Source organism: Malaya genurostris, chromosome 2, assembly GCF_030247185.1.
Source record: "Malaya genurostris strain Urasoe2022 chromosome 2, Malgen_1.1, whole genome shotgun sequence".
NCBI classification, from domain to species: Eukaryota; Metazoa; Arthropoda; class Insecta; order Diptera; family Culicidae; genus Malaya; species Malaya genurostris.
In genome coordinates, this window is record NC_080571.1 from 129416858 (window position 1) to 129429702 (window position 12845).

Consider the following 12845-nt stretch of genomic DNA (forward strand, 5'->3'; position numbering starts at 1 on the left):
CCGTTTTCGAGTATGTTTCGCGTATTCAATACTTGCTCTGATGAATTTGATTTCAATTTATCTCGTAACTCCATTAAAATCCGTTTTCTTCGAACCTTTTCCCGCTAGTTTTATTAAGATAATTAGACGATTTCAATAGTTGTTAGTTAGCTTTGTAGTTTAAATAAGGGTAATCTAAGATTTCGTTGTGTATCATTTGGACAAATGTTATCTGTTGGCACAAAAGCAGACCGTTTTGAAGTATACCACTCTTGAAAACTTACCCGAATCGGCTGAACAAAATTCAGCATGCTAAATGCTAGGAAAATATTTTCATCTGAACTCATTATTTCAAATCAAATAATGCAACGATTTTTTTACGTATCATTGATAGGATTCTATCAATGATACGTAAAAAAATCGTTACATTATTTGATTTGTTCAACTCACGCCCACGATGGTCAACATTATTCATCTAACTACATCTACTGGTAAAAGATATCAGAACTTTTGCTTCTTTTTACGGTCATGTGCATTCTACCATAAAGTCATTTTTTTTTTTCATAAAAACGTTTATTTCTTAAGGCAGTTTACATAAGTTATAAAGTCATTTAGCAAGCAAGGACGGAAAAAATCAATCATCACCCTGAATACACACGATCATCTTTCACTATGCATCATCGTTCCATTGCGTACTCAATAATACATAACAGAGTCACTCAAACTCGTTCGGTATCATACTGCGTGCGATGGCAGAGAATGAGAGAATTGAAAATCGCAAAATTTTGAAACACGAACCCAATTGCCAATGCATGAGTTAAAAAAGGCGGGTGGGTAATGTCAGAGACATAACTGGATGTCGTGAATACGAAAACAACTGACATGTTTCTTAACACTTCCGAATATCAATTAGTTGATCAATTGTATGAATTATGCAAGCATTCCCCTTTGCACATTTTCCGCAAAAACAAAGAAGGCTTCACTTTTTATTGAGAGGCTTGTTTCTACCTGATTTCGTTTGTAGCTTTTTCACTAATGGGCGGTCCTAACGGCTATAAAAATATCCGCATTCAGAATTTTAATGTTGATTATTTCATTTCGGATTTGCATAATTTATTGAAAGAAACTATCAATATGCTGAAAGGACTCGTTTCTAGAATTCAGAAAGGTCAAATTGCGTAATTCTCTACGACATTAAACTCTGGAACATTTTTCGCTAAAACAAAGAAGGCTTCACTTGATCTCGTTTACTGTGAGTTTCACACAGCGAAATGTGCACAAATCTAACCAAACTGTTCTAGATTTGCAGTAAACTGAGGATATTTCCCTACGATTTGCGAACAACAAATCCTAATAGTTCTTTAGAAAACTTTTAGAGCCATTAGAACGGCTGATTTTGAGCAATGCTCTCCACCGTTGTTTTTTTTTCCCAATGCTAATGACTGGCAGCTGTGACGTAATCGCTCTTGTAGAAAGCGAAACTAGCTGTGCAGACGACACAAAACACATCTGCTCGCAGTGGCGATAGAATCCAAACTGATTGAATTTTTGTTAAGAGATTTCCTTTTATGTGATTTCGTTTGTAGCTTTTTCACTAATGGGCGGTCCTAACGGCTATAAAAATAGCCGCATATAGAATTTTAATGTCGATTATTTCATTTCGGATTTGCATAATTTATTGAAAGAAACTATCAATATGTTGTAGGGATTCGTTTCTAGCATTCACAAGGACCAAATTGAGGAACTCACTGCGATATTCACCACTTCTCGGAACATTTTTCCCGGACGATTTGTTGTACAGCAGCAGATATTTCGTTCTCTTCCTTAGAACGCCTTCTGATTGGCTGGTGTTGACATGGATCAAATGAGACAAGTTTTTCAATAGTGTACTATTGAAATACTTCAATGCTTCTGCTATACACGTTTAAATTGAAAAAATTTCGATTCTATTGGTAGTTAGATTATATAAATCCTTTCACAGATCACTGAGCTATGAGCTTTAAAAATACGAGAAAGGCAAACGCGCCATATGAATTATCCTCTTCGATACTCGTTTATACCAAACATTTCAGAAAAGTTTAATTTTGAATTATTTGAGACTATGTCACAAAACTGAAAATTTTATCATAAAATTGTGATCATATTTCCGATGGCATGTCGCAAGAATTATGTTAATTCATTAGATAAAACAATAGATATTCACGATCAAAAACTTATCACTCTCTCAGAGGGTAAATTTTGAAAAGGCACCCCATAGTAAAGTAAGTCGTATTCACGACAAAAGTGCCAGCGAACATCATCGGAAGCGATTATGTTCGTTCGTAAAAATGAGCCAACTGTTCGTGTGCAATCGAAAATCCGAACGATTGACAAGTGTGACCAGCGATGTCAGATCTACGGAAATCTCCGTAGATCTACGGATTTGAACATTTTCTACGGATCTACGGATCCGTAGACAAAATCTACGAAAATTGGATTTTTTCTACGGAAATTTAAATTTATCAACGGAAAACTACGGAAACTAGTTTTGTCTGACGAGCAAAAAAAAGCTTTTCACCGCGAGAGTTTCCGAGAAAAAAGCCAATCTACGGATATGACACTACTGCTATCTGGCATCGCTGAGTGTGACTCGATATATTCAGCAGGAGGTAGATCGAAACGATCTGTTGTAGGGTAGGGTGGAAAAAAACTGTCTATGGCAAGATTGCATGATGAGTTCGGTCGGCTGAATATAAGTTTTTGCTTGAAGGGCAATGTGCATTATGGTGATCGTTACATTGCCAGTTATGTTAACATGTTACAAGTTTGATGTGCTATTCTAGTCAGAGTTAATTAGGTCTTTTAAGACAAATAAGATGAGATTGTTAGTTGACGAATGAGGAAATAAATTAGTTCCAACTCTAACAAATTTGTCCGCCGATAGGGATGTCGCGTTTTTTGAAATACTCGATTAGTAAATAATCGAATACAACTTTTCAAACTAATCGATTTGCTTGATTAATCGTACAGAATTACTCGATTAATCGAATAGCTTGCGATTAAGCATGACTAAATTAGATGGGCGATCTAACGTTGTGTTTCACTGCTAGATGCGTACGTGTGCGAGGATGATGATTGCAATATTAGCTGTCAAAATACAAGGGAAAACAAATTTTTACTTGTAAAATCCTTTATAACTTACATACAACGTCATTTTTTCAAGCGTAAAGTTAATTTTAGTGTGAGAAAAATCAATTTCTACCTATGTTATTGTAGCAGCACCCAAGATTCTGTTTTAAACCATGCATATTTTCAGATCTGATCTTAACATGCGTGAAAAGGTTATGTTGATAACTTGGAATGATTTTATTCGTCGCGTACATTATAAAATATTACTTGAAAGACCGCACAGATGCGCAAACCTAAGCGAATATGCGATATTATGATGAGGAATTGTTTTTACTAAGAACTAATTCCGGATCTCGATATTGATCAACATATCATCTTATAAAAACAAAAATGATTACACGAAACGAAAGAAAATAAATTTTCTTACATTTTAAAATAATCAGTTCTTATAACAGGTCCTAGAATTCTACAAAATAATTGAAATTATATAAGAAAAAATCAATCTTAAGAAAGGTTTAAATAAAGAAACTTAGATGGCGCGTCAGGTGAAATTAGTTCTACGTTCGATTGTCAATTTTGTTTAAGTCGATTTGTTGTTTCAAGTGGTGCCAGATTGTTTTCGAAACAACTTACCTATTTCACGCACAAAAATTAAACAAATGCCTAGGAATTAGAATGAATAGATATTCTAATTTGAATCAAATATTGGTCTCGTTTTTATAAACACCAATAAGTCACATGGCAAAATTTTCTTTGAAGAAATGCAGGCGAACTATTCAAAATAGAGCATATTTTTAACGACCAAACGAGAGGGAGAACTTTTCTTCTTCGATTACTGTTATGATATACACTCAGCCAGTACATAACAGATCTTCAAGTAAGTGGCAGGGTGCTTAGTGACTTTAAAACAAACACGACATATTTTTGTAATAAGCACAATTTGTATGGAGCAACCATGTCCTCGATTGAAGTAATAACATTCGAGTTTGAATCTATTGATTTGATGTTTGATGAGCAACTAACCGTTTCATCGTTTTCATTATACTGTTTTTTCTGAATGAAGTTTAAATTACTTAATTAAGCTCTCGGTCCTCGTACACTAAGATTACTAGAAATCAATAAACCAATTTGAGGTATATAAACTCAAAAACTAGTAATGTAAACTAGTAAATAAGTATATAATAGCTTTTAATCAAAATATGGCTCTTTCAAACAAGAACAAACTAAGAAAAACAAAAAATCACTCGAAACAATATACATTTGTTTGTTTGTTGCGAATGATATCCTATGTAGTAAACCTAGTTTACTATTCTCATCGTCTGAATAGTAAAATACTGTTAAAAACATAGTTTTGAGTAACGCAAAGGTTTATGTGACAAATCATATCCTTCGAAAAGGTGAAAGTGAGAGCATGGAACTAAAGCTTTCAGAATCTCAGGTTTAAAATTTTTAAGCAGGCGATTTATAGGTAAAAGATTCAAAACAATTTTGGTCTAATTTTATGAAAAATATTGTGCGATTAGTAATATAAATAAAGAAATGTCAATATTTCTGATAAAAAAGCAGTGTAAATATTTTTGATGAACCAGAGATTATCTATTAGAATAAAAAAAATTTACAAAATTTTGTGCAGTTTTTGATAACTGTGTACATTGAAAATCTGTGCATATGGCATCCATTAAAACCTCTCAACTCATTGACAAAATGAAACGAAACAAAATTTGAGGAATACAATTGAGAGGATTATAATGAACATAAGTGAAACTGGAGTAATTTCTTTCATTTTATTGTATTGTAATTTTCACTGGCGGTTAGCAAAGACTGCGATGCGCAAAAAAGCGACAGAATGCCGCAAAGGAAGCGAACCTGTCATTCGCATCAATTCATCCTCTTCGAGACCCCAAGTCACAAACATAATTTTTAAATTGACCGTTACAATGCCAAACTTTTTATAACTAGAATAATTATACAATAATACTTAGTATTTGTGTTTACCTTCTGTTTTACTTGAAACACTTTCGATTTTAACTAAAAAAATATACATATACTCATTGAGGCTTCAAATGAACAAATAAATAATTCTTGTCGTAAAAGAAAATTGCATGTTGAATCTGTAATTGCCCTTGGTTCACCATACGATTTTTTTCTAATCGATCTAGATTAGATGACTGTCTGAATAAACTTCGAAAACCTCTAAAAAGTCTGCAAAACTGCATAGTTCGCTAAAAAGAAAATTCATCAAATTCAGATAAAATCTGCAACTTGGTATCTGTGATTCTGACGCTCATTATTTCGCAATTCTACGACGATTCCGTCGCATTCTATGCTAAGCTGAAATTCACAATACTACACTGATAAAAATTTGTACGATCGATTCATATGTAAACAGCAATTCAATTTAATGTGCTTTTTCATTTCAATACAAAACCAAAGCCTTTTGTTTCAAGATTTCGTGTGCAAATTCACTAAGATGCAAGATCAGATTATTTTCCATTTAGTATTGATGTGTTTTTCCTTTGGATGTGATGTGTTTTGCTATTGAATTGAACTACATGTGTGAAACACTTCATTTTCAAGGGGAAATGAATACAGCACAAATGTATGTGCAAAACACTTGATTCGGTCAACCGTGTTTCAATTGAAATCTATATGAAAAACAATGTGACATTCATATGAAATACATATAGAATCTGGAGGTAACGATATATCTTATCATTTTTATGTGCATTTTAGATAAATGTAACATAATTTCCACTAAATATCAACAGGTTTAACATTCATTTTAGGAGTTGAGTGTATATTCTCATGAGTTTCATGTGTTCCACAAGTAGTGATAGTTCAAATGCTTTGCACATCATGCTAGCGTGCAAATTATTTTCAGTGTAATCGAACCAATAATCGTAGGAAATTAATCGATTACTGCGATTATCTGAAAGAATTCAATCGATTAAATTTCATTCGATTAACTGTGCCTTTACTCGATTATTCGATTAATCGATCGATATTACGACATCTCTATTTGCAATACGATTATGCCGTTTATAATGTTCCCAATGAATTTTAATGTGGGAAATGAAACGTACTTTTTCTAAAGTTTTCAAATTGTTTACATCACTTCGATTGAAGTGTATTAGGTAAAGTTCATGGGAAATTCCAGAGCGTGGTTTAGAAGTACCATTCAGTGTTGCGAAAATATCAAATAATCAAATCTCACCGCTGCAGAAAATCATGCGCGATTTTCGACAGCGATTATCACTATCTACAATATCAATGATAATTGTGATCACTCGAAGTGAGTATGGAAAATATCACACCCCGTCCAATATCACCATAGTGATGTTTCGTAAACTCACACATGATTATAAATTATCATCATTGAAAATCATTCTCACAATTATCAGCCATGCAAAGATTTTCACTATCACATGGTGATATTCAATGAGGTGAGTGAAGTTTTGAAAATCAATTTCAACCAAATCTTATCATGCAGTATGATTATTTTTGGAATGGGTGGTGTCGAATCTCGATGTCTGAAGTGATTTGAAATTGTTGATAGTGAAATTCGGTTCGTAAAAATTCATCTAAACCCATGGCAATATGGATATTTTTGAAACGGGTATGATGAGTAGATGTTAAATATCGATGTCTGGAGTCATTTTGAAATCCAAGATGGCGGCTCTCGGATCATGAAAATTCATCTGAAACCATGCAATATGGGTATTTTTGGAACGGGTACGATGAGTAGATGTTGAATATTGGTGTCTGAAGTGATTTTGAAATCCAAGATGGCGGCTTTCGGTTCATGAAAATTCATCTGAAACCATACAATATGGGTATTTTTGGAACGGGTACGATGAGTAGATGTTGAATATTGGTGTCTGAAGTGATTTTGAAATCCAAGATGGCGGCTTTCGGTTCATGAAAATTCATCTGAAACCATGCAATATGGGTATTTTTGGAACGGGTACGATGAGTAGATGTTGAATATGGGTGTCTGGAGTCATTTTGAAATCCAACATGGTGGCTCTCGGTTCATGAAAATTCAACTAAACCCATGCAATATGGGTATTTTTGGAACGGGTATGATGAGTAGATGTTGAATATTGATGTCTGGAGTCATTTTGAAATCCAAGATGGCGGCTTTCGGTTCATGAAAATTCATCTAAACCCATGCAATATGGGTATTTTTGGAACGGGTATGATGAGTAGATGTTGAATATTGGTGTCTGAAGTGATTTTGAAATCCAAGATGGCGGCTTTCGGTTCATGAAAATTCATCTGAAACCATGCAATATGGGTATTTTTGGAACGGGTACGATGAGTAGATGTTGAATATTGGTGTCTGAAGTGATTTTGAAATCCAAGATGGCGGCTTTCGGTTCATGAAAATTCATCTGAAACCATGCAATATGGGTATTTTTGGAACGGGTACGATGAGTAGATGTTGAATATGGGTGTCTGGAGTCTTTTGAAATCCAACATGGTGGCTCTCGGTTCATGAAAATTCAACTAAACCCATGCAATATGGGTATTTTTGGAACGGGTATGATGAGTAGATGTTGAATATGGGTGTCTGGAGTCATTTTGAAATCCAACATGGTGGCTCTCGGTTCATGAAAATTCAACTAAACCCATGCAATATGGGTATTTTTGGAACGGGTATGATGAGTAGATGTTGAATATTGATGTCTGGAGTCATTTTGAAATCCAAGATGGCGGCTTTCGGTTCATGAAAATTCATCTAAACCCATGCAATATGGGTATTTTTGGAACGGGTATGATGAGTAGATGTTGAATATTGATGTCTGGAGTCATTTTGAAATCCAAGATGGCGGCTTTCGGTTCATGAAAATTCATCTAAACCCATGCAATATGGGTATTTTTGGAACGGGTATGATGAGTAGATGTTGAATATGGGTGTCTGGAGTCATTTTGAAATCCAACATGGTGGCTCTCGGTTCATGAAAATTCAACTAAACCCATGCAATATGGGTATTTTTGGAACGGGTATGATGAGTAGATGTTGAATATTGATGTCTGGAGTCATTTTGAAATCCAAGATGGCGGCTTTCGGTTCATGAAAATTCATCTAAACCCATGCAATATGGGTATTTTTGGAACGGGTATGATGAGTAGATGTTAAATATCGATGTCTGGAGTCATTTTGAAATCCAAGATGGCGGCTCTCGGATCATAAAAATTCATCTGAAACCATGCAATATGGGTATTTTTGGAACGGGTACGATGAGTAGATGTTGAATATTGGTGTCTGAAGTGATTTTGAAATCCAAGATGGCGGCTTTCGGTTCATGAAAATTCATCTAAACCCATGCAATATGGGTATTTTTGGAACGGGTATGATGAGTAGATGTTGAATATTGATGTCTGGAGTCATTTTGAAATCCAAGATCAGCAATAAAAATATACTATGAAAGTAAGAAAATTGTTTGAAGTGATAGATTAAACATAGCAAATCTTCGAAAATATGTATAATTGGATTGTGTTAGTTTTCAATCGCCAATCATTTGGTTGACAGCAACCAATTTGATGTCAACAATTCGACTACCAGAATGCTCAACAAACGAGTTCCTTACTTTTCCCAAGCTTTAGAACAGTAGTATTGGTTCAAGTGCAATATTTGCAGAACTGTCGATGATAAATTTTTGATAGTGATTCTTAAATAAATGTCTGCTTTCGCACAATGAATTCAAATCTACAATACCGTCTCGAAGTGTTGCACTAATTTTTCAAAGAAAATTGTCCGTTTTTATCCGAAATTTGAAAAAAATTACCTCTATAAACAAACGGTAAGTAATGTCGGAAACATTACTGCAAAATCGACGTTAATGCGCAATAGCCTGCACAGTTGTCTTCTAGTAGACCTACAAGCTTATGAAATTAGAATTTAGAGATGCAGATTATAGCGACAAAATTACAAGGTTGTGTAGCAGATACTACCAATCACGGTGACGTTTAATATTTTCAATTCACACTTAATGCCATTTAATATATAGTAAATGGTTAATTGATGAGTGTTACTTGCCGCTAGATGACACTCAACTCCCGAAAAAGTTAAAACTCCGTGGTTTTCACTTCAGTTTTGGTGGGTAAAACACGGTGATAGATTGCATTCACGAGAATAAAATACCAACACCAAAAAAGAACTTCCATGCACTGTCCACCCTTCTGGCATCAGTTGTAGTTTCTTTCCTCTTTCAAATTCATCATTTCTCCGTTTTTAACAACAAAAATATTGAATGCAACACTGGAACCTGCAGAAAAATCCGACCGAAACACAGCGAAACAACGCAGAGCAACAAAGAAATACAATCGCACGCGACGAGCGTTCTACACAAACTAAGTTCAAATTTTTCGAAAAATTTTCATAAACTAGAAGTTCACATTTTGGATATCAAAATGACTCCAGACATCGATAATCGACACCTACTCATCATACCCGTTCCAAAAATACCCATATTGCATGGGTTTAGTTGAATTTTCATGAACCGAGAACCACCATGTTGGATTTCAAAATCACTTCAGACACCAATATTCAACATCTACTCATCATACCCGTTCCAAAAATACCCATATTGCATGGTTTCAGATGAATTTTCATGAACCAAGAGCCGCCATCTTCTATTTCAAAATGACTTCAGACACCAATATTCAACATCTACTCATCATATCCGTTCCAAAAATACCCATATTGCATGGGTTTAGTTGAATTTTCATGAACCGAGAACCACCATGTTGGATTTCAAAATCACTTCAGACACCAATATTCAACATCTACTCATCATACCCGTTCCAAAAATACCCATATTGCATGGTTTCAGATGAATTTTCATGAACCAAGAGCCGCCATCTTCTATTTCAAAATGACTTCAGATACCAATATTCAACATCTACTCATCATATCCGTTCCAAAAATACCCATATTGCATGGGTTTAGTTGAATTTTCATGGACCGAGAGCCACCATGTTGGATTTCAAAATGACTCCAGACATCAATATTCAACACCTACTCATCATACCCGTTCCAAAAATACCCATATTGCATGGGTTTAGATGAATTTTCATGAACCGAGAGCCGCCATGTTGGATTTCAAAATGACTCCAGACATCAATATTCAACATCTACTCATCATACCCGTTCCAAAAATACCCATATTGCATGGGTTTAGATGAATTTTCATGAACCGAAAGCCGCCATCTTGGATTTCAAAATGACTCCAGACATCAATATTCAACATCTACTCATCATACCCGTTCCAAAAATACCCATATTGCATGGTTTCAGATGAATTTTCATGAACCAAGAGCCGCCATCTTCTATTTCAAAATGACTTCAGATACCAATATTCAACATCTACTCATCATATCCGTTCCAAAAATACCCATATTGCATGGGTTTAGTTGAATTTTCATGAACCGAGAGCCGCCATGTTGGATTTCAAAATGACTCCAGACATCAATATTCAACATCTACTCATCATACCCGTTCCAAAAATACCCATATTGCATGGGTTTAGATGAATTTTCATGAACCGAAAGCCGCCATCTTGGATTTCAAAATGACTCCAGACATCAATATTCAACATCTACTCATCATACCCGTTCCAAAAATACCCATATTGCATGGTTTCAGATGAATTTTCATGAACCAAGAGCCGCCATCTTCTATTTCAAAATGACTTCAGATACCAATATTCAACATCTACTCATCATATCCGTTCCAAAAATACCCATATTGCATGGGTTTAGTTGAATTTTCATGGACCGAGAGCCACCATGTTGGATTTCAAAATGACTCCAGACATCAATATTCAACACCTACTCATCATACCCGTTCCAAAAATACCCATATTGCATGGGTTTAGTTGAATTTTCATGAACCGAGAGCCGCCATCTTGGATTTCAAAATGACTCCAGACATCAATATTCAACATCTACTCATCATACCCGTTCCAAAAATACCCATATTGCATGGGTTTAGTTGAATTTTCATGAACCGAGAGCCGCCATGTTGGATTTCAAAATGACTCCAGACATCAATATTCAACATCTACTCATCATACCCGTTCCAAAAATACCCATATTGCATGGGTTTAGTTGAATTTTCATGAACCGAGAGCCGCCATGTTGGATTTCAAAATGACTCCAGACATCAATATTCAACACCTACTCATCATACCCGTTCCAAAAATACCCATATTGCATGGGTTTAGATGAATTTTCATGAACCGAAAGCCGCCATCTTGGATTTCAAAATGACTCCAGACATCAATATTCAACATCTACTCATCATACCCGTTCCAAAAATACCCATATTGCATGGGTTTAGATGAATTTTCATGAACCGAAAGCCGCCATCTTGGATTTCAAAATGACTCCAGACATCAATATTCAACATCTACTCATCATACCCGTTCCAAAAATACCCATATTGCATGGGTTTAGTTGAATTTTCATGAACCGAGAGCCGCCATGTTGGATTTCAAAATGACTCCAGACATCAATATTCAACATCTACTCATCATACCCGTTCCAAAAATACCCATATTGCATGGGTTTAGATGAATTTTCATGAACCGAAAGCCGCCATCTTGGATTTCAAAATGACTCCAGACATCAATATTCAACATCTACTCATCATACCCGTTCCAAAAATACCCATATTGCATGGGTTTAGTTGAATTTTCATGAACCGAGAGCCGCCATGTTGGATTTCAAAATGACTCCAGACATCAATATTCAACACCTACTCATCATACCCGTTCCAAAAATACCCATATTGCATGGGTTTAGTTGAATTTTCATGAACCGAGAGCCGCCATGTTGGATTTCAAAATGACTCCAGACATCAATATTCAACACCTACTCATCATACCCGTTCCAAAAATACCCATATTGCATGGGTTTAGATGAATTTTCATGAACCGAAAGCCGCCATCTTGGATTTCAAAATGACTCCAGACATCAATATTCAACATATACTCATCATACCCGTTCCAAAAATACCCATATTGCATGGGTTTAGATGAATTTTCATGAACCGAAAGCCGCCATCTTGGATTTCAAAATGACTCCAGACATCAATATTCAACATCTACTCATCATACCCGTTCCAAAAATACCCATATTGCATGGGTTTAGTTGAATTTTCATGAACCGAGAGCCGCCATGTTGGATTTCAAAATGACTCCAGACATCAATATTCAACACCTACTCATCATACCCGTTCCAAAAATACCCATATTGCATGGGTTTTGATAAAATTTTACGAACCGAAATTCACTATCATCAATTTCAAATAACTTCAGACAATGATTTTCGACACCACCCGTTCCAAAAATAATCATACTGCATGTTAAGATTTGGTTGAAATTGATTTTCAATACCACACTCACCTCACGGAATATCACCATGTGGTAGTGAAAATCGCGCATGGGTGATAATCGTGATAATGCTTTTGAATGATAATCATGTGTGAGTTTACGAAACATCGCTAAAGTGAGATTGAACGGGTGATGATTTCCCCCATACTCAGCGGTGATATTTGATGTTTTGAAAATTTCGCACACCGATATTAAGTGATAATCGTTTTCTAATATCATTCTCAGAATATCAAATGATTTTCTTCATGATGTTCGGCGATGATTTTGTAAGTGATAATCACCAACAATTATTATCGGCGATAATAACTGATTTTTGATATTTTGAGAATGATAATGCCAACACTGGTACCATTCGCT